Below are 26,263 nucleotides of genomic sequence, written 5' to 3'. Positions count from 1 at the left end.
AACTTGGCCACAACAACCACAGCTGTATCTCTGAAGTCTAAAGTCTGATGTCGTCTTTAGACAAACAAATTTATAATCTGAGCAGCACTCAAAACTTGACACCGAATGAGAAGGAAGTGGCACATGCATGTTTCACTTTTGCCATCAATTGGGATTTGTGCACCCAAGATCATGCTTTGGCGTTTTTAAGTCACCTGTATGGTCCTGAGTAGCCTGCTCAGTCACGCAAAAAGTCCTAGCGTCTTTCTGGTCACCGCTAAATTTTCAACAGGTTGAAAATTTTTCGGCAACAGTGGGTTTGAAGCCAACTTTGTAGCTTGAGTTCTCTTGAAGTAGGTGCTGTCGTAGGTTGTCGCCAGGATGACAGAAGTAGGTTGTCGCTGTTTTTTCGGCGACCTGCTATGACAATGACAGTCATCGGCAGTTGCCTAACAAAAATCGCCAAGTGGGACAGGCCCATAACACTACCCAACACCTACTAGGGACAACTTTACCTTAATATCAACTCAATTAACCTACAGATCCGTGTGTCTTCAGAGTGCGGGAGGAAGCCGAAGATCTCGGAAAAAAACCCATGCAGGTTACGGGGACAACGAACAAACTCCGTACAGACAAGGATCCAACCCGTGTCTCTGCTGTTGTAAGGCAGCAACTCTACCGCTACCCCTTCTTCCAACCCTCTCACCCACCTAGCAAATTAACACCTCTGCACTTCAAAAGAGGCAGCTTTAGTCAGGAGGCCCAGTATAAGACCAGCCATGCACCTGCCTTGCCTCATGGCGAGGAGAAAGGAAAATAAAATAGTCCATCCCAGTGGACAAGAAATTTAGAGTAAATTAGCAACAAGAGCCTTAAAGCAATTATTCTTCAAAGTCAATCTAATGGATTATGGTGTTCAGTTAGTTTAGGGAACTCAGACACAATCATCCGGAATTAATTGGTGCTGCTGAAAGTGCAGGGTTCTACATGTTGATCCTAATTACTGTTTTAATGCCTTATTTAGAAAAATATAAACAACCAACTGCACCACAGATCATTTATCTATGTTATCATGATCATTACTATCTTGAGTTTTAGTTTAGAGATACAGCGCGGAAACAGGCCCTTCAGCCCACCGGGTCCGCGTTGACCAACGATCCCCGCATATTAACACGATGCTACACACACTAGGGGTAATTTTTACATTTACCAAGCCAATTAACCTACATACCTGTACGTCATTGGAGTGTAGGAGGAAACAGAAGATCTCGGAGAAAAACCCACCCAGGTCACAGGGAAAACGTACGAACTCTGTACAGACAGCATCCTTAGTCGGAATCGAAACCGGGTCTCCGGCGCTGTAAGGCAGCAACTCTACCGCTGCGCCACCCTTAAACTATCCTCCTTAACTCACCCTTACACTATCCTACACACACTAGGGATAATTTACAATTTTACCAAGCCAATTAACCTAAAAACCAGTACGTCTTTGGACTGTGGGAGAAAACCGGAGCACCCGGGGAAAACCCAGGTCACAGGAAGAAAGTACAAACTCCGTAAAGACAGCACCCGTAGTCAGGATCAAACCCGGATCTTTGGCGCTGGAAGGCAGCAACTCTACCACTGCCCCACCCCGTCACCTGAATAACACATTGACTGCTTTGCATAAAAATGATTCATTGTGTAAAGAAATGTTAAATAAGCTGGTAATCTGACATTAAAGTGTTGGTAATTTTTCTTTCGTCTCTCTGGATCAAATACGATTTTCTTCCACTGTGGTACAGAGGTAGTTGGGAAAGCTGACGGAGACCTCAAACCTTCCTTACATTGACTCCATTTACAGCTCACGCTGCCTCGGCTAGGCCAGCAGCGTAATCGAGGACCAATCGCACTCTGGCCACTCCTTCTTCACCCATTAGGCAAAAGGTACAGAAGTATGAAAACGCACAGCTCCAGATTCATGAGACAGTTTCTACACAGCTGTTTTCAGGCAACTGAACCATCCTGCCACAACTGGAGCGCAGTCCTGAATCACTATCTACCTCATTGGTGACCCTCAGACTATCCTTGATCAGACTTGGCTGCCTTTACCATGCACTAATCTTTATTCCCTTATGTATCTATGCACTAGAAATGGCTCGATTGTAATCATGTATTGTCTTTCCGCTGACTGGATAGCACGCAACAAAAGCTTTTCACTGAAACTCGGTACACGTGACAATAAACTAAACTGGATTTGATAGTTTTATCGAATGTTGGTGCAGATGCAAGAGGCCTCATGGGCTACTCTTGCCACTCCTTAGGTTCTAATGTCAACGTTGACAAATTTATTTCCTCTGAATGGGGAAACCAGATGGGCATCATTAATTTTAAATTGTCATGGAAAGCTTTGGAGAACTTAGTTTCATTCCACGGAGGTTTGTAGGAGTAGAGAACGTGGTCGTAGGAGCAAAGGGAATTGTCGAGGAGAGAATTTTTTTTTTTTTTAAAGGGAAAGTTAGATACAATCCAAAGTAGGGAAAGTTACAGATCCACAAGGAGAACTCAAGTGTTTAGTTTAGGGATGCAGAGTGGAAACAGGCCTTTCGGCCCACTGGAGTCCTACACACTAGGGACAATTTATTTCCATATTAGACATGAATGCTCCTCAATTCCGAGTCCCACCCTGGACTCTGATAAACAGGAACACCCAAACATTAGTTAACTTACTTTTTTTTAATTCCTACTCCTACTTTTAGAGATAGTGTGGAAACAGGCCCTTCAGCCCACCGAGTCAGTGCCGTCCAGCGATCTTCGTACACCACCACTATCCTACACATTAGGGACAATTTAGTCTTTACCGAAGCCATTTAACATACAGACCTGTACATCTTTGGAGTGCGGGGTGAAACCGGAGCACCTGGTGAAAACCCACACGGTCAAGGGGAGAATGTCCAAACTCCACACAGTCAGCACCCGTAGTCAGAATCGAACCCGGACACTGGCGCTGTAAGGCAGCAACTCTACCATTGCGCGTTGCGTCAACACGTCTCCCGGATGAGTTCGGTAATTTTTGTGTCATGAAGGGGTACCATTTTAGATTAGATTAGATTAGATTCATTTATTGTCATTCAGACCTTTCGGTCGGAACGAAATTTTGTTTCCCTGCAGTCATACATATAATAAAAAATGACAAAAACACACAATCAACACAAATTTAACATCCACCACAGTGAGTTCACCAAACACCTCCTCACTGTGGTGGAAGGCAAAATCATAAAGTCTCTGTATCTTCCCTCTTTGTTCTCCCTCTGCGCCGAGGCGACGGTTCAAATTCCGCGGGTGGTCGCTGCCTCCGCCACAGCTCCAGGGCCGAGTCGGGTCTCCGCTGCCGCTACCTCCGCCACAGCTCCAGGGCCGAGTCGGGTCTCCGCTGCCGCTACCTCCGCCACAGCTTCGGGGCCGAGTCGGGTCTCCGCTGCCGCTACCTCCGCCACAGCTTCGGGGCCGAGTCGGGTCTCCGCTGCCGCTGCCGCCGCTACAGCTTCGGGGCCGAGTCGTTGTCCGACTATTAACTTGTGCGAAGCACATGCAGAAAATATGATACGTGGTCTGGATTTTATTAACCGTCAAGGAAGCTTTGGAAATCTAAAAGGATGAGCTGATGCTGGCAAGAACCGAAAGTGCTGGAAAGATTCAGGTCAGGCAACATGGCAGGAGCAAGAAACAAAGTTATCGTGTCAAGCCGATAACATTTCGTGAGAACACAAAAAGCTGGAGGAACTCAGCAAGTCAGGCAGTATCTGTGGAGGGAATGGACAGACACCGCCTAGGTGGTAGGTTGTTGTAGACATAGTCGTAGCAGAGTCCATTCTTCAATCCTGACCCGAAATGTCGTTTGTCCATTCCCACCGCAGAGAGAGAGTTAGATTTAGCTCTAAGGCCTAAAGCAGGCGTCGACAACCTTGTTCTGCATTGGGGCCGGGACGTATGTCTGTGATCGGATGGCGGGCCACATCTATCACGTGTACACATGGATCCCGCCCCGGGTGGCAGGCATCAAATCGCGTGTTCACAGAAGGTTGACAAAAATGCTGGAGAAACTCAGCGGGCGAGGCAGCCTCATGCATTCCTTGCATGTCTCACTGGCTAAGTTTCTCCAGCATTTTTGTCTACTTTCGATTTTTCGAGCATGTGCAGTTCTACATGGTCGACATGACTGGTGGGCCGAAGGGCCTCCTTCCACACCATCTCTAAACTAAATCAGAACAAGGCAACATTTACAAAGCGTTTCAGATGGCAGTGAAGCAAAAGATGGTGAATGGATAAAAGGATCAGGCAGGGAAAATGCAAATGGTGATGGTCAACAGAGAGACGACACCAAATGGTTGTTAATTGCAAATGATCTGTCTGGAGTAAAAGTAAATAGGAGGTGAATGTGGACAGGAAAGAATTAAAACTGTTTGAACAGTGATACGGAACACGTCACGTTGAACGTGTGAAATAAATAACAGTGCCGGACATGGAGACATTTGGGTACAGATGCTGAGAGCTTGAGCCAAACTGGAAGGTGCAACGGTATAGTGGCTGCCTTACAGCACCAGAGGTCCGGGTTCGATCCTGACTACGGGTGCTGTCCGTACGGAGTTCGCACGTTCTCCCCGTGACTTGCGTGGGTTTTCTCCGAGATCTTCCGCTTTCTCACACACTCCAAAGACGTACAGGTTCGTAGGACAATTGCAAATTGTCCCCAGTGTGTAGGACAGTGCCAATGTGTGGGAATCGCTGGTCGGTGCGGACTTGGTGGGCCACAGGGCCCGTTGCCGCACGGCATCTCTAAACTAAACTAACAGCGGGAATAGGAAATGAAATGGGAGAAACTGGAAGTGGAGGGATGGGCTGTTGGTCTTTTTGAAGATGAATTTCAAGGTTAATCACTGGGCATGCATTCTTCCTTTCACACTGTAATTCTCTGTGGCAGGAGATAACAGTTGAGAACTGTTTCCCTTCACTGAACAGTTGCACTCCAAATCCGGGTCATGAGAAAACAAGCTGCATTTCCTCTTCAATCTTTGTGATGCTTTCTCTGTCAAAATATTTGTGCCATGGTTTATTTCAACTGGAGCCTCTATTGTTGAGACTGCCGGTCCGCAGATAAATATTGTGTTGTTCCAACCCTTGTGTTTCTGTGTCCAAAGTGAAGCTGTTTCTGCCACAGTGTTTAAATGATCTTATCGAGTTGTATGAAATTATGATGGGAATAGATCAGGTAGACGCACAGAATCCCTTGCTGAGAGTAGGGGAATCTAGAACGAGAGGACATTGGGTTTATGGTGAAGGGGGAAAGATTTAATAGGAATCTAAGGGGTAACGTTTCAAACTAAGGGTGGAACGAGCTGCAAGAAGAGGTAGTTGAGGCAGGAACTTTCGTAACATTTAGGGAAACAATCAGACATGTACATGGATAGTGTAGGAAGGGTTTTCAGCGAAGATACACACAAAATGCTGGAGTAACTCACCAGGACAGGATAGACAGGTTTAGAGGGATATAGGCCAAACACAGGCAGGTGGGATTAGTGTAGAATGGACGTTGGTCAGTGTAGGGAAGTTGGGCCGAAGGGCCTGTTTCCACACTGTAGACTCTAGTATTTATACTTTGCATACGTTATTCCAGAACAAGGGGTCACAGTTTAAGGATAAGGGGGAAATCTTTTAGGACCGAGATGAGGAAAACATTTTTTACACAGAGAGTGGTGAATCTCTGGAATTCTCTGCCACAGAAGGTAGTTGAGGCCAGTTCATTGGCTATATTTAAGAGGGAGTTGGATGTAGCCCTTGTGGCTAAAGGGATCAGGGGGTATGGAGAGAAGGCAGGTACTGGATACTGAGTTGGATGATCAGCCACGATCATATTGAATGGCGGTGCAGGCTCGAAGGGCCGAATGGCCTACTCCTGCACCTATTTTCTATGTTTCTATGTTATAAAGGGCCTATCCCATTTAGGCGATTGTCAGTCGTAGCAGGTCACCGAAAAAACGGCGACTGGACCCCGCTATGACAATGTCTACAACAAACTACCACCTAGTCGATGGCAAGCTAGCGACAACTGGCGACCCATTAGGACGTCCATCTACAACCACACCTACGAAAACCTACGACCCTGTCAGCGCCAAATGAAGACAATTCAGTCGCCGGTACCTGTTGCCGGTTGAAATAGGTAGTCTCCAATGGAATTCACCGAAGTCTTCAACCGGCGACAACCTACGTCACCTGGTGACTATCTGCGTCATTCTGGCGACAACCTACGACAGGAAAAGCTACGTCAAGCCCACAGTGGCCGATGGGTTTTGAACATTTCAAAATCCAGCAGCGACAAGATAAAAAGTTACGACTCATTAGGCGACTTGTGGAGACCATACTCACAACCATACAGGCGACACCCCTGCTCCTTGTCGTCGAAAAAATTGCCTAAGTGGGACAGGCACTCAACTTGCTGACCTTGTCCCCAGACATTACATTAAAATCCTCTAACAAGAAAACTCAAACACTGATAAATGTGACAAAAAATGTCACTGAAATCCCAGTGACTGGGCAACAATTGCCAGCTCCATGTACATAGCTGTTTCTTTGAGTACTTCCCAGGGTGAACATCCTGTTAACGTTTCAATAGTCAAGAGTGTTTTATCGTCATATGTCCCAGATAGAACAGTGAAATTCTTACTAGCAGCAGCACAACAGAATATGTAAACAAAGTACACTGTAAACAATGTAATAAACAAGAGAGAAAAAAGTTCAGTGTATGTATGCACATACTCACAAATACACACACATATATATATACACACACACACACACACACACACACACACACACACACACATATATATACAAAATGTGCAAGAAGGAACTGCAGATGCTGGCATAAATCGAAGAGAGACACAAAATGCTGGAGAAACTCAGCGGGACAGGCAGCATCTCTGGAGAGAAGGAATGGGTGACGTTTCGGGCAGAGACCCTTATTCAGATCAGAGATAGATATAGATATACACACACACACACACGTACACAAAAAAAGACAAACAATAATAGTGCGCTATTAGAATAATAATTATAGAATAATTCTTTGTTGAATTTTCAGTCATTCATGCCTTCCCAGCCATCTTTCAGTTTTTACTATTTCATTTGGATCAATGTTGAGAAGTTTACAAATGAGCTTCTGTTGCAACTTATTATGTGGTGGCAGGAACTGCAGATGCAGGTTTATAGTTTGTTCGCTCGTGTGTCAGACGATGTTCTGCCATCGCTCTGCCGCAGCCGGTGCCACATCTGTGCCTGTGCGGTGATCGTCCACAGTGCGTGCCTCTCCGCTGCAAGTCAGTAGGTGGGCCGTTGTCTGTACCTCTCCACAGTTGCGCTTGTCAGAGTCCGAGAGGCCCCACTTCTTCAGGTTGAGTCCGCAATGTCCCACCCCAGCGCGGAGGCGGTTTAGGGCTTTCCGGGTAGTGCAGTGAAGATGAAGGAAAAACTGCTGGAGTATCTCGGCGGGTCAGGCGGCGGAAAGGAATGGGTGACGTTACGGGTCGGAACCCTTCTTCAGACGGAGAGATGGAGGTGTGGCAGGGGGGCAGGTGGGAATGGGAGGGGAGAAAAGGCTAGAACAAAACAGGGCCAGCAGCAGATATCCTCAGGAAGGGTGGGGTCCATCATGGCCCATTGCTGGCTGGGGAAGGTGGGCTAACGGCAGGGATACAAGGATGAGAACAGTGGAACTAGTGGGATGACTAGGGTGGGGTGGGGGGGATGGAATGCAGATGTCCAATAAACTTTTATTAAATTTGACTGATACAAACTAATAGTTGTAGAGCACAGAAATGGGCCAAACTGGAATTGCCAACTTTCTGCAGATGACACAGTGCAGATCAGTTCACTAATTGGCATGTGTAGGAAGGAACTGCAGATGCTGGTTTACATCAAAGATAGACACAAAATGCTGGAGTAACTCTACGGGTGAAGCAGCATCTCTGGAGAGAAGGAATGGGTGATGTTTCGGGTCGAGATCCTTCTCCAGACCGAAACGTCACCCGTTCCTTCTCTCCAGAGACGCTGCCTCGCCTGTTGAGATCCTCCAGCATCGCGTGTCTACCTTCGATTTTTCCACCATTTCTTAAACATACAAACCTGTACGTCTCTGGAGTATGGGAGGAAACCGAAAAACCCGAGAAAACCCACACGGTCACAGGGAGAAGGTACAAACCCCGTACTGACAGCACCCGCAATCAGGATCAAACCCGGGTCTCTGGCGCTGCAAGGCAGCAACTCTAGCGTGGGAGCAAACAGGACGGAGCAAACCCACCCTGATCACGGGGAAAACACACACAAACTCCGCAATGTTTTGCATGCTATCCAAATAGGTCTATATACCATGTATGGATAACAATCAAATCATGTATCTGTACACTGTTGATCTCTGGAGCATAATCAAGTATCGTCTTTCTGCTGGTACACAAAAAAGCTGGAGAAACTCAGCGGGTGCAGCAGCATCTATGGAGTGAAGGAAATAGGCAACGTTTCGGGCCGAAACCCTTCTTCAGGCTGTCTTTCTGCAGACTGGTTAGCACGCAACAAAACCTATTCACTGTACCTCGGTACACGTGCCTATAAACTAAGTCAAACTCTAGTCAAAGAATAAAGGGGAAGATACAGAGGGCGGAATAAACTGCTTAGCATTGTCGTGCATTAGTTCCACAGACAATCCCCGTTGGATTGCAACCTTGTCGTGGTCGGGGAGCTTGTGTGTCTCAGTGACCCCTAGAGCTATGCCAGCGGGAGGTTCGTCTCCTGTTAGGGTCTCCCATGCTGGACAGGTCGAAGGGTAGAGGCGAGACGAAGAGCGATCCACTGGTCCACCAGGTTAGAAGTTGAGCACAGGGCTAACAACCCTGTCTCGTAAAACAAATATGGTACGGAAACAGCAACTGATGGAATCAACACCACTGAGTGGAGGACCTTCGTTGCTGCCCTACATGCCAGGAGGCATAATAGCCTCAACTACTTTCTCTGCCACAGAAGGTAGTTGAGGCCAGTTCATTGGCTATATTTAAGAGGGAGCTAGATGTGGTCCTTGTGGCTAAAGGGATCAGGGGGTATGGAGAGAAGGCAGGGATGGGATACTGAGTTGGATGATCAGCCATGATCATATTGAATCATATCGAAGGGCCGAATGGCCTACTCCTGCACCAATTTTCTATGTTTCTATAGGCAGTAAGTAGGTAAGTAAGTTCCACAGACAATGTCCTCAGTGGGGTGGAAGTGAATCGCACAGTACCCCCCCGCTTATGGAAGGACCATTCAAAAGACTGATAAGGGAGGGGAAGAAGCTGTTCCCGAGTCTGGTGGTGCGCCGTTTCAAACTTCTATGTCTTTCGCCAGACGCGAGCAGGGCGAAAGAGGAATGTTTGGGGTGGGACAAATCCTTGATTATGTCGGCTGCTTTTGCAAGGAATAATGAAATGTAGATGGGAGTCAATGAGACAAAATGCTGGAGTAACTCAGCAGGACAGGAAGCATCTCTGGAGAGAAGGAGTGGGAGACATTTTGGGTCGAGACCCTTCTTCAGAAGAAAAGTGCCTTGACCCGAAACGTCACCCATTCCTTCACTCCAGAGATGCTGCCTGTCCCGCTGAGAGTTACTCCAGCATTTTGTGTTTATCTTCGGTTTAAACCAGTATAGATGTTGGGAGGTACACAAAATTGCTGGGGAAACTCAGCGGGTGCAGCAGCATCTATGGAGCGAAGGAAATAGGCGACGTTTTGGGCCGAAACCCTTCTTCAGACGTTGGGAGGTCATGTTGCAGTTGTACAAGACGTCGGTGAGACCGCATTTAGAATATTGTGTTCAGTTCTGGGCACCATGTTATAGGAAAGATATTGTCAAGCTTGAGAGGGTTCAGAAAATATTTACGAGGATGTTGCCAGGACTAGAGGGTGTGAGCTCTAGGGAGAGGTCGAGTAGGCTGGGTCTCTGTTCCATGGAGCGTAGGAGGATGAGGGGAGATCTTGTAGAGGTATACAAAATCATGATAGGTATACAAAATCATGCATGGAATAGATCGGGTAGATGCATAGAGTCCTTTACCCAGAGTAGGGGAATCAAGGACCAGAGGACATAGTTTCAAGGTGGAGGGGAAAAGATTTAATAGGAATCAGAGGGGTAACTTTATCTACACAGAAGGTGGTGGGTGTATGGAACAAGCTGCCAGAGGAGGTAGTTGAGACTGGGACTATCCCATTGTTTAAGAAACAGTTGGACAGGTACATGGATAAGACAGGTTTGGAGGATTATGGAGCAAGTGCAGGCAAGTGGGACTAGGGTAGCTGGGACATTGTAGGCCGGTGTGGGTGAGTTGGGCCGAAGGGCCTGTTTCCACACTGTATCCCTATGACTATATTCAGTTCCTTCCTACATGGAGTCGGTGAGGATGAGTGGGGTTGGAAGGAGCAATTGGGTTTGTGTGATGGACTAGGCTTCATCAGAGCTGTTTCTGAACCAAGCTATGACGCAAGCGTGCATTCCAAAGTGGACAAAAATCGAACGTCGTCTTTGAAAATGCGAGTATGTCGTCAGTAATGTCAAAATATAGATTGTCATAGTTCTCAAAACAAATGGAAAAGAAAAGGGCGGGAAGGTTTAATAGGAACCTGAGGAGCATCTTTTTACTATTTTTTAAAAATTATTAACTACACAAAGCGTGGCGGGTGTACGGAACCAGCTGCCAGAGGAGGAAGTCGAGACAGGTACTATCGCAACATAAAAAAAACATTCAAACAGGAACATGGATCGGACAGGTTTGGAGGGACATGGGTCAAATGCAGGCAGATGGGACTATTATACATGGGGCATGTTGGTCGGTGTGGCAAGTTGTGCTAAAGGACCTGTTTCCACATTGTATTTCTCTACGAGTCTATAAACAACTAAAACAAAATAATTTGAGTTTTTGACTGATTGAGCCAGATGTTAGTTTAGTTTAGTTTAGAGATACAGCGCTGAAATAGGCCCTTCAGCCCACCGAGTCCGCACCAGTCAGCGATCCCCGCACATTAATACTATCCTACACACGCACCCACACACACGGGACAATTTACACATACACCAAGCAAAATAAGCAACAAACTGGCACGTCTTTGGAGCGTGGAGGGAAACCGCAGATTTCAGAGAAAACCCACGCTGGTCACAGGGAGAACGTACGAACAAGCGCCTGTAGTCGGGATCGAACCCGGGTCTCTGGCGCTGCAAGGCAGCAATTCCACCACTGCGCCACTATGGCAGCCCGATCTTTGTGGAATGCAAGAACTCGCAACTCGCAACGCTTGCAGGTACATCGACAGTTGCCACGTTACTGGGCATCTTATGACTAGTTAATCGCAACAATTAAATCAGAGGCAACCCGATTAATTTAATGCAACCTGCATTATGATGAAATTATTTTTTTTTAAGTCTACAATTTGCAGTCAGCTGTTAAAAATATTCCAAGCACTTCCTGCTTGTGATGAACATTGCTGCATTTGAAACTTGCGGCAATTAGAAAGACATATTGTGTAGGGCATGGGATCCAAGGTCTGCGTGCACAAAACAAGCAAGTATTTATCCCTTTAACCACAAGCTGAAGAATTATTTCTAGGCCATGCAAACACTAAACTGGGAACTTGCAACAGAAATGATGAGTTCAAAGTAGAACAACATAAAGAATTAAATTCTTTCCGATTTATTTTTGGAATTTTGTAAAGAAAGTTTCAAAATCACGATGGGAGGTTGGGATTTGAGACGGCCATAAATATATATTTTTTAAATCTCGAATACACTCAAATACACAGGAGAGAGACATGAAAGGTTGGAGTAACTCAGCGGGTCAGGCAGCATCTCTGGAGAAAAGGAAGATTCGACATTTTGGGTCGAGACCCTTCTTCGATCTCAGAATAAAAGGAAGTACCTTCAGAAAGAGGATGAGGAGGAAATTCTTTCAACAGAAGGTGGAGAATCTGTGGAATTCATTGCCGCAAATGGCTGTGGAGGCCAAGACTATGTGTATTTTTAAAGCAGAGATTGACAGGTTCTTGATTAGTAAGGATGCCACAGGTTACAGGGAGGAGGCAGGAGAATGGGGTTGAGAGGGAAAGATAGATCAGACATGAACGGATGGCAGGGCAAACTCTATGGGTTGCATGGTCTAATTCTGCTCCTAGGACATTCAATGATAGCAGCATCGAAGGGGATGTGTAGGAAGGAACTGCAGATGCTGGTTAGCTTTCATAGCAAAAGGATTTGAGTATAGGAGCAGGGAGGCTCTACTGCAGTTGTACAGGGTCTTGGTGGGACCACACCTGGAGTATTGCGTACAGTTTTGGTCTCCAAATCTGAGGAAGGACATTATTGCCATAGAGGGAGTGCAGAGAAGGTTCACCAGACTGATTCCTGGGATGTCAGGACTTTCATATGAAGAAAGACTGGATAGACTCGGCTTATACTCGCTAGAATTTAGGAGATTGAGGGGGGATCTTATAGAAACTTACAAAATTCTTAAGGGGTTGGACAGGCTAGATGCAGGAAGATTGTTCCCAATGTTGGGGAAGTCCAGGACAAGTGGTCACGGCTTAAGGATAAGGGGGAAATCCTTTAAGACCGAGATGAGAAAAACATTTTTCACACAGAGTGGTGAATCTCTGGAACTCTGCCACAGAGGGTAGTTGAGGCCAGTTCATTGGCTATATTTAAGAGGGAGTTAGATGTGGCCCTTGTGGCTAAAGGGATCAGGGGGTATGGAGAGAAGGCAGGTATGGGATACTGAGTTGGATGATCAGCCATGATCATATTGAATGGCGGTGCAGGCTCGAAGGGCCGAATGGCCTACTCCTGCACCTATTTTCTATGTATCTATAGATCTATGGTTTACACTGAAGATAGACACAAAATTTTGGAGTAACTGAATGGGACAGGCGACATCTCTGGAGAGAAGGAATGGGTGACGTTTTTGTGTCGAGATCCTTCTTCAGACGCTGGAGATTTTGGATAGGCACATGGATATACAGGGAATAGAGGGAAATGGATTATGTGCAGGCAGACAGATGGTCTTGGCATCATGTTCGGCACAGACATTGTGGGCCAAAGGAGACCGATCACGTTCTGTTCTATGTATTTGCTACCCACTGCCACGATTCCGGGAAATGCAGGGGCTAACAAAAGTTCTGTAGGCACAAAACGCTGGAGCATCTCTGGAGAGAAGGAGTGGGTGACGTTTCGTGTCAAGACACTTCTTCGGACCAAAGTTCTGTAACTGGATGAGGGGAATGGAATTTGTAAGAAGGAACTGCAGATGCTTATAGAAACGTACAAAATTCTTAAGGGGTTGGACAGGCTAGCTGCAGGAAGATTGTTCCCGATGTTGGGGAAGTCCAGAACAAGGAGTCACAGTTTAAGGATAAGGGGGAAGTCTTTTAGGACCGAGATGAGAAAAAATAAATTCACACAGAGAGTGGTGAATTCTCTGCCACAGAAAGTAGTTGAGGCCAGTTCATTGGCTATATTTAAGAGGGAGTTAGATGTGGCCCTTGTGGCTAAAGGGATCAGGGGGGTATGGAGATAAGGCAGGTACGGGATACTGAGTTGGATGATCAGCCATGATCCTATTGAATGGCGGTGCATGCTTGAAGGGCCGAATGGCCTACTGCTGCACCTATTTTCTATGTTTCTATGCTGGTTTAAATCAAAGATAGACACAAAAAGCTGGAGTAACTCAGCGGGACAGGCAGCATCTCTGGAGAGAAGGAATGGGTGACAACCCGAAACGTCACCCATTATTTTTATTCTTCTCTCCAGAGATGCTGCCTGTCTCGCTGAGCTACTCCAGCTTTTTGTGCCTATCCCTGACTGAGGTGAATGTAACAACACTGTGGTTACAGCATTGATCACAGGATTTGTTCCATGCAGGAGATGACTCAGACGCAAAGGGGAGGACTGACCTCTTTTGGCAAAGGGTGTTAATTTCACGGGCCAAAGCAATCTCTCCCTCCCATTCCTCATCTTTCCCCCCTCACACAGCTGCCCTTTTAAACAACTGCTCAGCAGAGAGCCGGCCTGAAAGAGGACAGTTCTCTTGATAAACAGAGCGGGCTGTTCCAGTGGGAACCTTCAACTTACATTAGGAGAGCAGAACAGGGTCAAGCAGTGGTCGAAATTGCTGCAGCTGGCATGCTTGTAAGAAATAAAGCTGGAAAAGAATCTCAAACCACCATGGGCTCAGGGAGGGAATTAAGTATGCAGAGACTGGCTAAAACCCTGAAGGCTCCTCAAATAATGCCGTGACAACAACTTGTGTGTTTAACATAAAGCTGCCTGCACTTACACAGCGCAGCCCTGAATTCAACCCACTCTGCCCTTGGAGGTTTACCTCAAATACACTCGGCGATAAAGAGTGCAGGTGGAGTTCAAGAGAGATTTTCACAAGACACATGTTGAACTAGTCACCACTACCGAGAGATTAGAGAGAGAGAGAGAGAAAGAGTACCTGGAGTAAGGAAAAGTAAATACGTACAAAACAAACTTGCTCAGAGTGGGTGGGGTGGGTGGGGGAGAGGGAGAGAGATAGAGAGTGAGAGAGATAGATAGAGAGTGCGAGAGATAGATAGAGAGTGAGAGAGAGAGAGCGAGAGTGAGAGATAGACAGAGAGAGGGATAGACTGAGAGAGAGGGAGCGAGGGAGGGAGAGAGAGAGAGAGAGAGAGGGAGGGAGAGATAGAGAGAGGGTGAGAGAGAGAGGGAGTGAGAGAGATAGAGAGCGCGAGATAGACAGAGAGAGCGCGAGATAGACTGAGAGAGAGAGAGATAGACTGAGAGAGAGAGATAGACTGTGAGAGAGAGAGATAGACAGAGAGAGATAGATAGACAGAGAGAGAGAGAGATAGACAGAGAGAGAGAGAGATAGACAGAGAGAGAGAGAGATAGACAGAGAGAGATAGACTGAGAGAGAGGGAGCGAGGGAGGGAGAGAGAGAGAGAGAGAGAGAGATAGACTGAGAGAGAGAGAGAGATAGACTGAGAGAGAGATAGACTGAGAGAGAGATAGACTGAGAGAGAGATAGACTGAGAGAGAGATAGACTGAGAGAGAGAGAGAGATAGATAGATAGAGAGAAAGAGAGAGAGAGAGAGATCACGTCCGTCCCATGAACACAACTCACCTCCTGACTGTCGCTGCCCCCAGAAGTCGCGGAGATGAAAGAGTGGAGAAGTCTGCCTGCTTCGCGTTGATCACTCGCTCGCTTGTCTCTCAGCAGCTTGGGGGCTGAATGAGGGTGAAGTGAAACACGGAAGGAGCTGCCTTTGAACCTAGACTGCAGGCTGCACCGAGCTGTGTAACTGGGAGGGCCAAGGCACCAGAGAGTTCCTGTTGCACTATTTGCTGTGAGCCTCCTGAGTGCTGGGACCAATTGTTGACACAAACCACTCCCATGCAAATTTGAAGCAGCTGCTCTCTCTGATCTGTAACTGGACGAGGGGAATGTAATGTAATGTAATGTGTAAGAAGGAACTGCAGATGCTGGTTTAAACCGAAGACAGACACAAAGAGCTGGAGTATCTCAGTGGGACAGGCAGCATCTCTGAAGAGAAGGAATGGGCTGCTCTCTCTGATCTCTGTGGCTGTTCAGTAGCGGGAGGACAAGTGAGCTGCGAGATTCCTGCCTGGTTTGGAGTTGTGCAGTTAGTTACAACCAAGAAGGATGCTCTTGCTCCATGTTCTTTGGGTACAACTGCTCCTGTTCATACCCCCACTCAGGGTGGGTGACACAGCGGTAGAGCTGCCGTTTCATTCAAGGCACCCTCTCTTTTCGAAACTTCATCAATGAGTACACACACACAGCTTTTTCAACCTGGCGATCTCTCCATGCCCTTGTACACCGAAGATGGACACAAAATGCTGAAGTAACTCAACGGGACAACATCTCTGGATAGAAGGGATGGGAGACGTTTAGGGTCGAGACCCTCCAATCTGAAGAAGGGTTTCGACCCGAAATGTCACCCATTCCTTCTCTCTTCTTATCCTCTCACTTTAAAAAACCTCCAGTGTTTGATATTTCCTTTGTGGCAACTACCTCAGCCAGTCTTCCCTTTCTATACATCTGATAATACATTATCTAGCCTTCCCTTTCTATACATCTGATAATTTTATATATCTCAGTCAGCCAGTTTTGTTTTTAGTTTGGATTGACAATAGACAATAGGTGCAGGAGTAGGACATTCGGCCCTTCGAGCCAGCACCGCCATTCAATGTGATCATGGCTGATTGGAGGTACAGAGCACAAACAGGCCCTTTGGCCCACCGCGTCGACCAGCGATCCCTGCACACTAACATTACCCTACACACACTGGGACAATGTACAATTTTACCTCGGCAATTAACCTACAAACCTATACGTCTTTGGAGTGTGGGAGGAAACCAGAGCACGTGGAGAAAACCCACGCAGGTCACGGGGAGAACGTACAAACTCCGTACAGACAAGCACCCGTAGTCAGGATCGAACTCGGGTCTCTTGCCTCCGTGCCACCGTGCCGTTCACAGAAGGTATACAAGACTTTCATATGAAGAAAGACTGGATAGACTCGGTTTGTACTCGCTAGAATTTAGAAGATTGAGGGGGGATCTTACAGAAAAGTACAAAATTCTTAAGGGGTTGGACAGGCTAGATGCAGGAAGATTGTTCCCGATGTTGGGGAAGTCCAGAACAAGGGGTCACAGTTTAAGGATAAGGGGGAAATATTTTAGGACCGAGATGAGGAAAACATTTTTCACACAGAGAGTGGTGAATCTCTGGAATTCTCTGCCACAGAAGGTAGTTGAGGCCAGTTCATTGGCTATATTTAAGAGGGAGTTAGATGTGGCACTTGTGGCTAAAGGGATCAGGGGGTATGGAGAGAAGGCAGGTACAGGATACTGAGTTGGATGATCAGCCATGATCATATTGAATGGCGGTGCAAGCTCGAGGGGCGGAATGGCCTACTCCTGCACCTATTTTCTATGTTTCTAAGAGTGATCTTGGGTATGGAAAGATCATCAGCGTAATGTCTGCTGTATGATCCTAGCACAATGAATACACGTCCGACATCTTGTAAGAAGAGTTTATTCTACAACCAACTGAAACTTCTAGAAGGTCTGAAGAAGGGTTTCGGCCCGAAACGTTGCCTATTTCCTTCGCTCCATAGATGCTGCTGCACCCGCTGAGTTTCTCCAGCTTTTTTGTGTACCTTCTAGAAGGTCACTTGACCTCAGTCACGAGGCACAGGCCCACCCCACTTCACTTTAATCACATCACAACCAGGTTGGAAAAAGCTGTGAGTGTGCACTCGTTGAAGTTTCGGAGACGATTTTATTGAAACAGGCAAGTTTCATTGGAGGCTCGAGAGGGTAAATGATAGGAGAATATGACCAGAAGGCATCGTCTCAGAAGAAAAGGAGAAAAGAAAGAATTTCTGCTCTCAAAGGAGTCTTTCGAAATTTATTTCACCAGAAAGGTGTGGAGGGTGAATTTATATTTAAAGTTATGGAGTCATAGAGTCATCCAACAGGGAACAGGCCCTTAGGCCCAACTCATTCAAGCCCATCAGGTTTTTTATAGCTAAGCATGTCCCGGTTGCCTGCAGTTGGCCCATATTCCTCCAACCCTTTCTCTATCCAATAATCTGCCTGAATGTCTTTTGAAAGTCTCCATTGTAGACGCCTCTTATGTTTATCGTTTATTGTTTAGTTTATTGTCACGTGCACCGAGGTACAGTGAAAAGCTTTTGTGTGGGCTAACCAGCCAGCGTAAAGCCAACAGTAAATGATAACAATCGAACCATTCACAGAGTACAGTTACATGATACGGGAATAACGTTTAGTGCAAGGTAAAGCCCGATCAAAGATAGTCGGTCTTTACTGGCTTTACCTTGCACCAGATGTCATACTCTTCTGACTTAGACACAACGAGTGGGACAGGCAGCATCTCTGGAGAGAAAGAATGGGTGACAGTTCGGGTCGAGACCCTTCTTCGGACTTCTGGCTTCTTGTTCCACATACCCACCACCCTGCATGTGAAGAAATTGCCCCTCAGATTTATTTTTATATCTTTGCCCTGTCGCTTTAAACCTGTGCCCTCTAGTTTTAGACTCCTCTACCCAGGGAAAAAGATTGTGACCATTCACCTTGTCTATGCCTCTCATGACTTGGTATATCTTCTACAATGTTACCCTGCTTAGCCTCCAACGCTGCAGGGGAAAAAATAAACTCAGCCTATTCAGCCGCTCCTTATCCCTAAATCATGTTCATACGGTCATAAGTGATAGGAGCAGAATTAGGCCATTTGGCCTCGAAGGGCCGAACGGCCTCCTTCTGCGTCTATGTTTCTATATTTCTATTGCCCATCAAGTCTACTCAATTCCATTCAATCTTGGCTAATCTATCCCTCCCACCAAACCCAATTCTCCTGCCTTCTCCCCATAGCTCCCGACACCCGTACTAATCAGTAGTATGGGTTAACAATAGTACGGGAATTCTGTAAACTCCCTGGTTTTTTATTTTAATTTGAGGGGAACCAAATGTTAGGAGTGTATGATGGGAATGTGATGGTGGCTTCCATTCCTATAGCATTCTATAAATAGAATGCTGTCTTTCGTGTTACGTCGTAGAGTGATACAGTGTGGAAACAGGCCCTTCGGCCCAACTCGCCCACACCAGCCAACAATGTCCCAGCTACACTAGTCCCACCTGCCTGCGCTTGGTCCATAACCCCCCAAACCTGTCCTACCTTTGTACCTGTCCAACTGTTTCTTGAACGATGGGATTGTCCCAGCCTCAACTACCTCCTCTGGCAGCTTGTTCCATGCACCCACCACCCTCTGTGCGAAAAAGTTACCCCTCGGATTCCTGTTAAATCGTTTCCCCTTCACCTTGAACCTATGTCCTCTGGTCCTCGATTCCCCTACTCTCTGGGTAAAATACTCTGAGTAGGGGACTCTTTAAGTCTAAAGTGAGTTTACTTTAGACTTTTATCTTTAGAGATACATCGTGGAAACAGGCCCATCGGCCCATCATGTCCAGGCCGGGAAAGTCATGGTGGGTCCTAACTTTTGAAATGGAGCTGTTTTTGTTTCCACGGATACTGCCTGGGAATTTCTATCGTTTTTTTTATTGGAGAAAAAGTGAATCAATTATGATCTTATTAAGTGGCAGAGCAGCAACAAGGGACAAGATATCCTGTTGCTAAAACATATGATTAGTTTAGTTTAGTTTAGAGATACAACATGGAAACGGGCCCTTCGGCCCACCGAGTCCTCACCGACCAGCGATCCCCGCACGTCTTTGGAGTGTGGAAGGAAACTGAAGACCCACGCGGTCACAGGGAGAACGTACAAACTCTGTACAGACAGCACCCGTAGTCGGGATCGAACCCGGGTCTCCGGTGCTGCAAGCGCTGTAAGGCAGCAACTCTACCGCTATGCCACAGTGGCTGCCCGTGATCTTCTGGAAAGAAGGAATAGACCATGTCTTTTATCCTCTTGCGAAAGGAAGGCTATGGAGTGATCTGATGGAGGTCTTCGTAAAGGGTTTTCCAAAGGTTTTGAAAGAGTGGGGAGTGGGTGCAGAGAGAACGCTTGTACTTGGGGGGTGGGGGGGGCTGTATATAAATAAAGGCCAGCACTGAAGGAAGGAACTACAGATGCTGGTTTAAACGGAGATATGACACAAAAAGCTGGAGTAACTCAGCGGGTCAGACAGCATCTTTGGAGAGAAGGAATAGGTGGCGTTTCGGGTCGAGACCCTTCTTTAGAATGAGTGACGGGGAAAGGGAGGCATAGAGATCCCTCCCCCAACTGATCCGCAATTCCGTGTCCCTCACCATCTTCCAGTCCCGCCTCAAGACCCATCTCTTCACCTCTGCCTATCCTTAGTCCCACGTCCCCCTCCCTTTTCATCTGTGCATTAATTGCCTCATATTGTGTTTTGTATTGAATTCTGTCTTTACTTTGTGTACTAGTCATGTCTCTACTATTTATTTCATTCCCCTTACATGTTTTTCCTCTACCTGCTAAATATTTGTAAGGTGTCCTTGAGACTCTTGAAAGGCGCCCATAAATAAAATGTATTATTATTATTAGAGATATGAAGAAGGGTCTCGACCCAAGTATTTCTAAACTCTCCTTTCCTGCAAATGTACCCCCAAATGGCCGGAGGCGCACCAGTTTTTTCTTTGAATCTTTTCCGCTATTTCATTTAAAGGCTCCTGAATGTAAGACAGATGTGGGAAATCAGACACTTGCTGACATCTGAACTGTATGATTGTTCACATGAGCGGCAGTGCATCAGTTCTCATTAGTGGCAGGAAATCGCCCATGGCCTGGAGGTATCCATTCATTTAACTGCTAAGCTTGTTCATCATTAAAAACCTTCATTTAACACATGTCAATTCTTCCTCTCATCAATAACACCGCACGGCAAAGTTGTGCAGGAACATTAAAAACATTTCTTCCTAATTTGAGGAAAGACATCTTTGTTATTGAGGCAGTGCAGCATAGGTTCACGAGATTAATCCCCGGGATGGCGGGACTGTCGTATGAAGAAAGATTGGAAAGACTGGGCTTGTATTCACTGGAATTTAGAAGGATGAGAGGCAATCTTGTATAAATGTATAACATTATAAAAGGACTGGTCAAGTTAGATGCAGGAAAAATGGTCCCAATGATGGAGGAGTCCAGAACCAGGGTCCACAGTCTAAGAATAAAGGGGAGGCCATTTAAAACTGAGATGAGAAAAAAACCTTTTCACTCAGAGAGTTTTGAATTTGTGGAATTCAATGCCACAGGAGGCCGTTGAGGCCAATTCACTGGATGAATTTAAAAGAGAGTTAGATAGAGCTCTTAGGGCTAGCGGAATCAAGGGATATGGGGAGAAGGCAGGCACGGGTTACTGATTGTGGATGATCAGCCATGATCACAATGAATGGCGGTGCAGGCTTGATGGAGCTAAATGGCCTCCTCCTGCACCTATTTTCTATGTTTCTATGTCTAAATGGCTTTTTTAGTTTTAGAGATACTGATATATTACAGATATAGAGATATGTTCTGTCAGGTCTCGCCTTCTGTTTCGTTTACATTAGTTTAGAGATACAGCGTGGAAACAGGTCCTTCGGACCACTGAGTCTACGCCGGCCAGCGATCCACGCACGTTAACACCATCCTACACGCACTAGGGATGAATTTACATTCAAAACCAAGCCAATTAACCTACAAACCTGTACGTCTTTGGATTATGGGAGGAAACCAAAGATCTCGGAGAAAACCCGCGTGGTCACGAGGAGAACGTACAAACTCCGTACAGACAGCACCCATAGTCGGGATCTCAAGCGATGTGAGGCAGCAACTCTACCGCTGCGCCACCATCACTGGCCTATAGTTCATACGTTCCAAGAGCAGCAGAAGGCCATTCGGCCCATCAAGTCTACTCCGCCATTCAATCATGGCTGATCTATCTTTCCCTCTCAACCCCATTCTCCTGCCTTCTCCCCGTAACCCCCTGACACCCGCACTGATCAAGAATCTATCTATCTCCGCTGAGCAAGAGGGCTGAGGAATAGCTTATGGAAAAGTAATGCAGATAAGTGCAAGGTGCATTTTGAGAATCGGACCAAGGCAGTGAATGGTAAGGCCCTGGGGAGTGTTGTAGAGCAGAGGTACATAGATTCCTGAAAGTGGCATCACAGATGGATAGGACGGTAAAAAAGGCTTTCCATACATTGAGCTTCATCAGCAAGGGTAGCGAGTATAGTCGGAACGTTATGTTACAGTTATAGAATACATTGCTAAGGTCACTTTTTTAAGTCCCTGTCCCACTTAGGAGACCTAAACAGCAACCGCTGGTGACCTTGCCCGTCACCCAAGGTTTCCATGAGGTCACCGGAGGTTTTGGTCACTCTCACTAATGGTCGAAAGTGGTTTCCGCGTGGTCGAGGCTTCATCTGGGTTGCTGCTATTTTTTCATCATGATTAAAAACCAGCCTCGACTAAAAATAGGTTGCCGTTTTAAAAATCGATAATTTTTTAGTCGCAGGTCTAGTCGAAGCCGGTTTTCATCACAGTCGAGGAAGGTTTTCAGCATATGGGTGGGAGGTGGTAGGAGGTTGCAGGTCACCTCGACCTTGATTTTTTTTTTGTGTGTGGCGGGCAAGGTCACCAGAGGTCGCTGTTTAGGTCTCCTAAGTGGGACAGGGGCTTCAGAGTACTGCCTTCGGTTTTGGTCACCCTGCGGTGGGAAGGACATCAATAAGCTGAAAAGAATGCAGGAAAGACTTACAAGTACGTGTTGGACTCGAGGGGCCTGAACTACTGGGAGAGGTCGGGCAGGCTAGGGCCTTATTCCTTCATTCCTTGGAGCACAGCAGGCTGAGAGGTGATCTTATGGAGCAGAGTTGAATAACATCATGAGTGGAATGGGTAGGATGAATGTACAGTGTAGTTTACCTAGGGTAGGGCAATCATAAACCATTGCACATAGATTAAAGGTGAGAGGGGCAAGATTTAGTAGGAAGCTGAGGTGCAACTTTTTCCACACAAAGGGTGGTGGGTATATTTAAATGAGCTGTCAGATGAGGTAGTTGAGGCAGGTGCTATAACAGCATTTAAGTAAGCAAGTAAGTAAGTTTATTGGCCAAGTATTCACATACAAGGAATTTGCCTTGGTGCTCCGCCCACAAGTAACAACATGACATTCAGTGACAGTTACGAATGACTCAGAAAACACTAAACATTAATAATAATAATAATAATAATAATAATAATAATAATAATAATAATAATAATAATAATAATAATACATTAATGATAAAACACCATTGATTAAGTTTGTGAACCAACAAAATACCAGATCAAAGGGAGCCTACAGATTTTTGGCTGCTGAGTAGAGCAACTACTCGTGGATAAAAAACTGTTTTTATGTCTGGCTGTGGCAGCTTTGACAATCCGGAGTCGCCTTCCAGAGGGAAGTGATTCAAAGAGTTTAAAAGAGTCTTGCATGTATACATGGAAAGGAAAGATTCAGAGGGATATGGGCCAAATGTAGGCAAATGGGACGAGTTTAGATGGGGCATCATGGTTAGCATGGATGAGTTGGGCTGAAGGGCCTTTTCCCAAGCTGCATGACTCCATGACTCTATGACCCTGTGATCCAGTTTCCTTCCATGTCCCTGTTAAGATATGCAAGCTGAAAAGGTTAGCTGGGTTCTCTAAATTACTCCTTAATGTTGGATTTGGTAGAACCATCGCAAGGGAGCTGGGAGGAAGTAGCTCACGGGGAAATGAGTGGGAGTAGATGGGATTTCTTAGAGAACCAGCATTGACTAGGTGGACCGAGTGGCCTCCTTCTGTGCTCTAAGGAAATGTGGGGCAATATAAATATGGGAATACATTGCCACTGTGATTTAGACCTTACCTACTGTAGAAGTGGTTATGGATAACATTTCAACGCACATACATCAGTTCTCAACAGACCTATAACAGAGTGCTGAACATCTGGTGTACATTTGCACCACTTTTATTTGTTCCAATACTCAATATTATTCTTTTGACTTTAGAGATACAGCGTGGAAACAGACCCTTCGGCTCACCAAGTCTACACCGACCAGCGATCACCCCGTACATTAGCACTAACCTACACACTGGCGACAATTTACAATTAACAGAAGTCGATTAATCTGAAGAAGGATTCCAACCCGATACCTATTCCTTTTTTTCCGGAGATGCTGCCTGAATTACTCCAGCACCTTGTGTCTACCTTCAGCCTAAATCTGCAGTTTCTTCCTGCAAAAACGTATAAACCTGCATGTCTTTGGAGCGTGGGAGGAAACTGGAGCACCCAGAGGTAACCCACGCGGTCACAGGGTGAACGTACAAACTCCGTACAGACAGCAGCCGTAGTCGGGATCGAACTGGAGTCTCTGGTGCTGTAAGACAGCAACTATGTTGCTGCGCCACCATGCCGCCCTGTGCACCACTGTGCTGCCTCAAAGAACTAACTTCTCTTAGTTGACAAAGAACTAATAAAGGGCCTGTCCCACTTAGGCTATTTTTAGGCGACTGCGGACGACTGTCATAGTCATTACAGGTCACCGAAAAAACGGCGACTGGACCCCCCCTTCGATATAAAATTTGAAATAGAATCATTACTTTAACAACAAAAAAACCTACGACACCCGGCGACAACTACGACAGCACCTACTTCAGGAGAAGTCAAGCTACGTTCATTCGTGTCAAACCCATTGTCGCTGACTGTCTCCGAAAATTTTTCAACATGTTGAAAATCCAGCGGCGACCAGAAAGACGGAATGACTCTTTGGGCGACTGAAGAGACTATTCACGACCATATAGGCGACACCCCGGTGACCATGTGGCGACAGCCTTTTCGCCTGTAGTCACCTAAAATATAGCCTCAATGGGACAGGCCCTTAATATGCTTGCCAACTATTTACGACTGACTTGGGGTGCTGGGGATGAAAGGTTAATCTTGTTATAGGTTTTGGAGAAAGAAAACAAATGGGAATTCAGTGAGTTAATGAAATCGTTTTCCATGAATCTTTTCATTTATTAATTTTAAATAGATTGGAAAAATAGGGGAAATGTATTTTGACTGGAGGGCTGGCGATTTGAGCTCAGTTGATGAAACCTACAAGAATATATCCACATACAAGTAATTACAGATGCTGCATTACAAAAGGCGACACTAAATGCCGGGGTAACTCGACGAGTCAGGCAGCATCTCTGGAGATTCAGCTTAGTTTAGTTTAGTTTGGAGATACAGTGCGGAAACAGGCCCTTCAGCCCACCGAGTCGGCACTGACCAGCGATCCCCGCACACGAGCACTATCCTACACACTAGGGACAATTTTACAGTTTTGCCAAAGCCAATTAACCTACAAACCTGTACGTCTTTGGAATGTGGGAGGAAACCGGAGCTCTCCCGATAAAGCCCACGTGGTCACGGGGAGAACGTGCAAACTCCGTACAGACAGCGCCCGTAGTCAGGATCGAACCGGGGTCTCTGGCGCTGTAAGGCAGCAACTCTATCGCTACGCCACCATTCAGTCGTGGTCTGAAGAAGGGCCTCGAACTGAAACGTCGCCTATCCATGTTTGTCCTGAGGCGCTGCCTGACACGCTGAATTACTCCAGCACTTTGTATCTTCTAGTATCAGGATACACCCAGTTAAAAGTTGTCAAACCTGAACCATGAAGGGTGAGAGAGAATGATTGGAATTTTGCAGAGAGAGAGAATGAATGTGCCTTTTGATATGTACTGATCTTGTGATCTTATCAACATAGGATTCAATTATCTGCAAAAGTGAAGAGGGCGACTGTCTCAGGTGGGGGGAGGGGGAAATTACTGCAATTTATTTTTTCCCGACGACATTCAAAGGGATGGAATTACCAAACTGGCTCCAAATGGCACAAAATAATCCACCACCGAGCGAGTTTTTTTTCCCCTTTGCTAAAGTCACTGCGCCAGTTTGCGGAGCTCCAGCTGTGAATGAAGTAAAACGGAAATCAAAACATAGTGAGGGGTCTGTGTGACCATCTCCACCAGGGTACGGACAGGAACAGCTGCGCACAACAACTCTGACCTTACAGCCACTTTTAATCGCATTAGATGAGCTGACGCAGACATAATTAGAAAGATCAAATGAAGATTGTTCCCATCGATCCACGGAGTTCCACGGCCCATTTTCAGACTCTCGTTCACAATTACGCTAATAGAGCGGATATTTTTTTGTGGGCAGAAATGGTGCCAACAGCATTTAGCTTGTCCTTTGAAAATTCGATCTACCCTTAATTGATTTATATAGGGATTGGCCGCAAAGGATTCAAGTTTATTTTGAAGATACAGCAATGAAACAGGCCCTCCGTATCCGTGCAGACCAGCGATCCCCGCACATTAACACTGTCCTACACGCACTCGGGACAATTTTACATTTACCAAGCCAATTAACCTACAAACCTGCACGTCTTTGGAGTGTGGGAGGAAACCGAAGATCCCGGCGAAAACCCACGCAGGTCACAGGGAGAACGTGCATACTCCGTACAGACAGCACCCGTGGCCAGTATCAAGACCGGGTCTCCGGCGCAGTAAGGCAGCAACTCTACCACTGCGCCACCATGCCACTCCTTAATTAATATATATATGGTTATATGGATTGGTCGCAAGGAAACTTACAGAAGAAATGCACATGTTAAAATCATG

General features: G+C 46.2%; 1 protein-coding gene across 2 annotated transcripts in view; it reads right to left on the bottom strand.

The window, feature by feature from the left end:
- Positions 1–15,445, bottom strand: part of gypc (glycophorin C (Gerbich blood group)) — a 79,547-nt gene extending 64,102 nt beyond the window's left edge. Inside the window, exon 1 of one of the 2 annotated variants that reach the window (XM_033024850.1) lies at positions 15,187–15,445. The gene's annotated coding sequence lies outside the window, so the exon portion shown is untranslated. The remainder of the gene's footprint in view (positions 1–15,186) is intronic. The other variant, XM_033024849.1, reaches the window with a different exon arrangement.
- Between the last annotated feature and the right edge of the window lie 10,818 nt (positions 15,446–26,263).

The sequence above is a fragment of the Amblyraja radiata genome, chromosome 7 (genome assembly GCF_010909765.2).
Source record: "Amblyraja radiata isolate CabotCenter1 chromosome 7, sAmbRad1.1.pri, whole genome shotgun sequence".
NCBI lineage: Eukaryota > Metazoa > Chordata > Chondrichthyes > Rajiformes > Rajidae > Amblyraja > Amblyraja radiata.
Note: the sequence above shows the minus strand (reverse complement) of the source record. Positions and strands in the feature narration are given on the sequence as shown.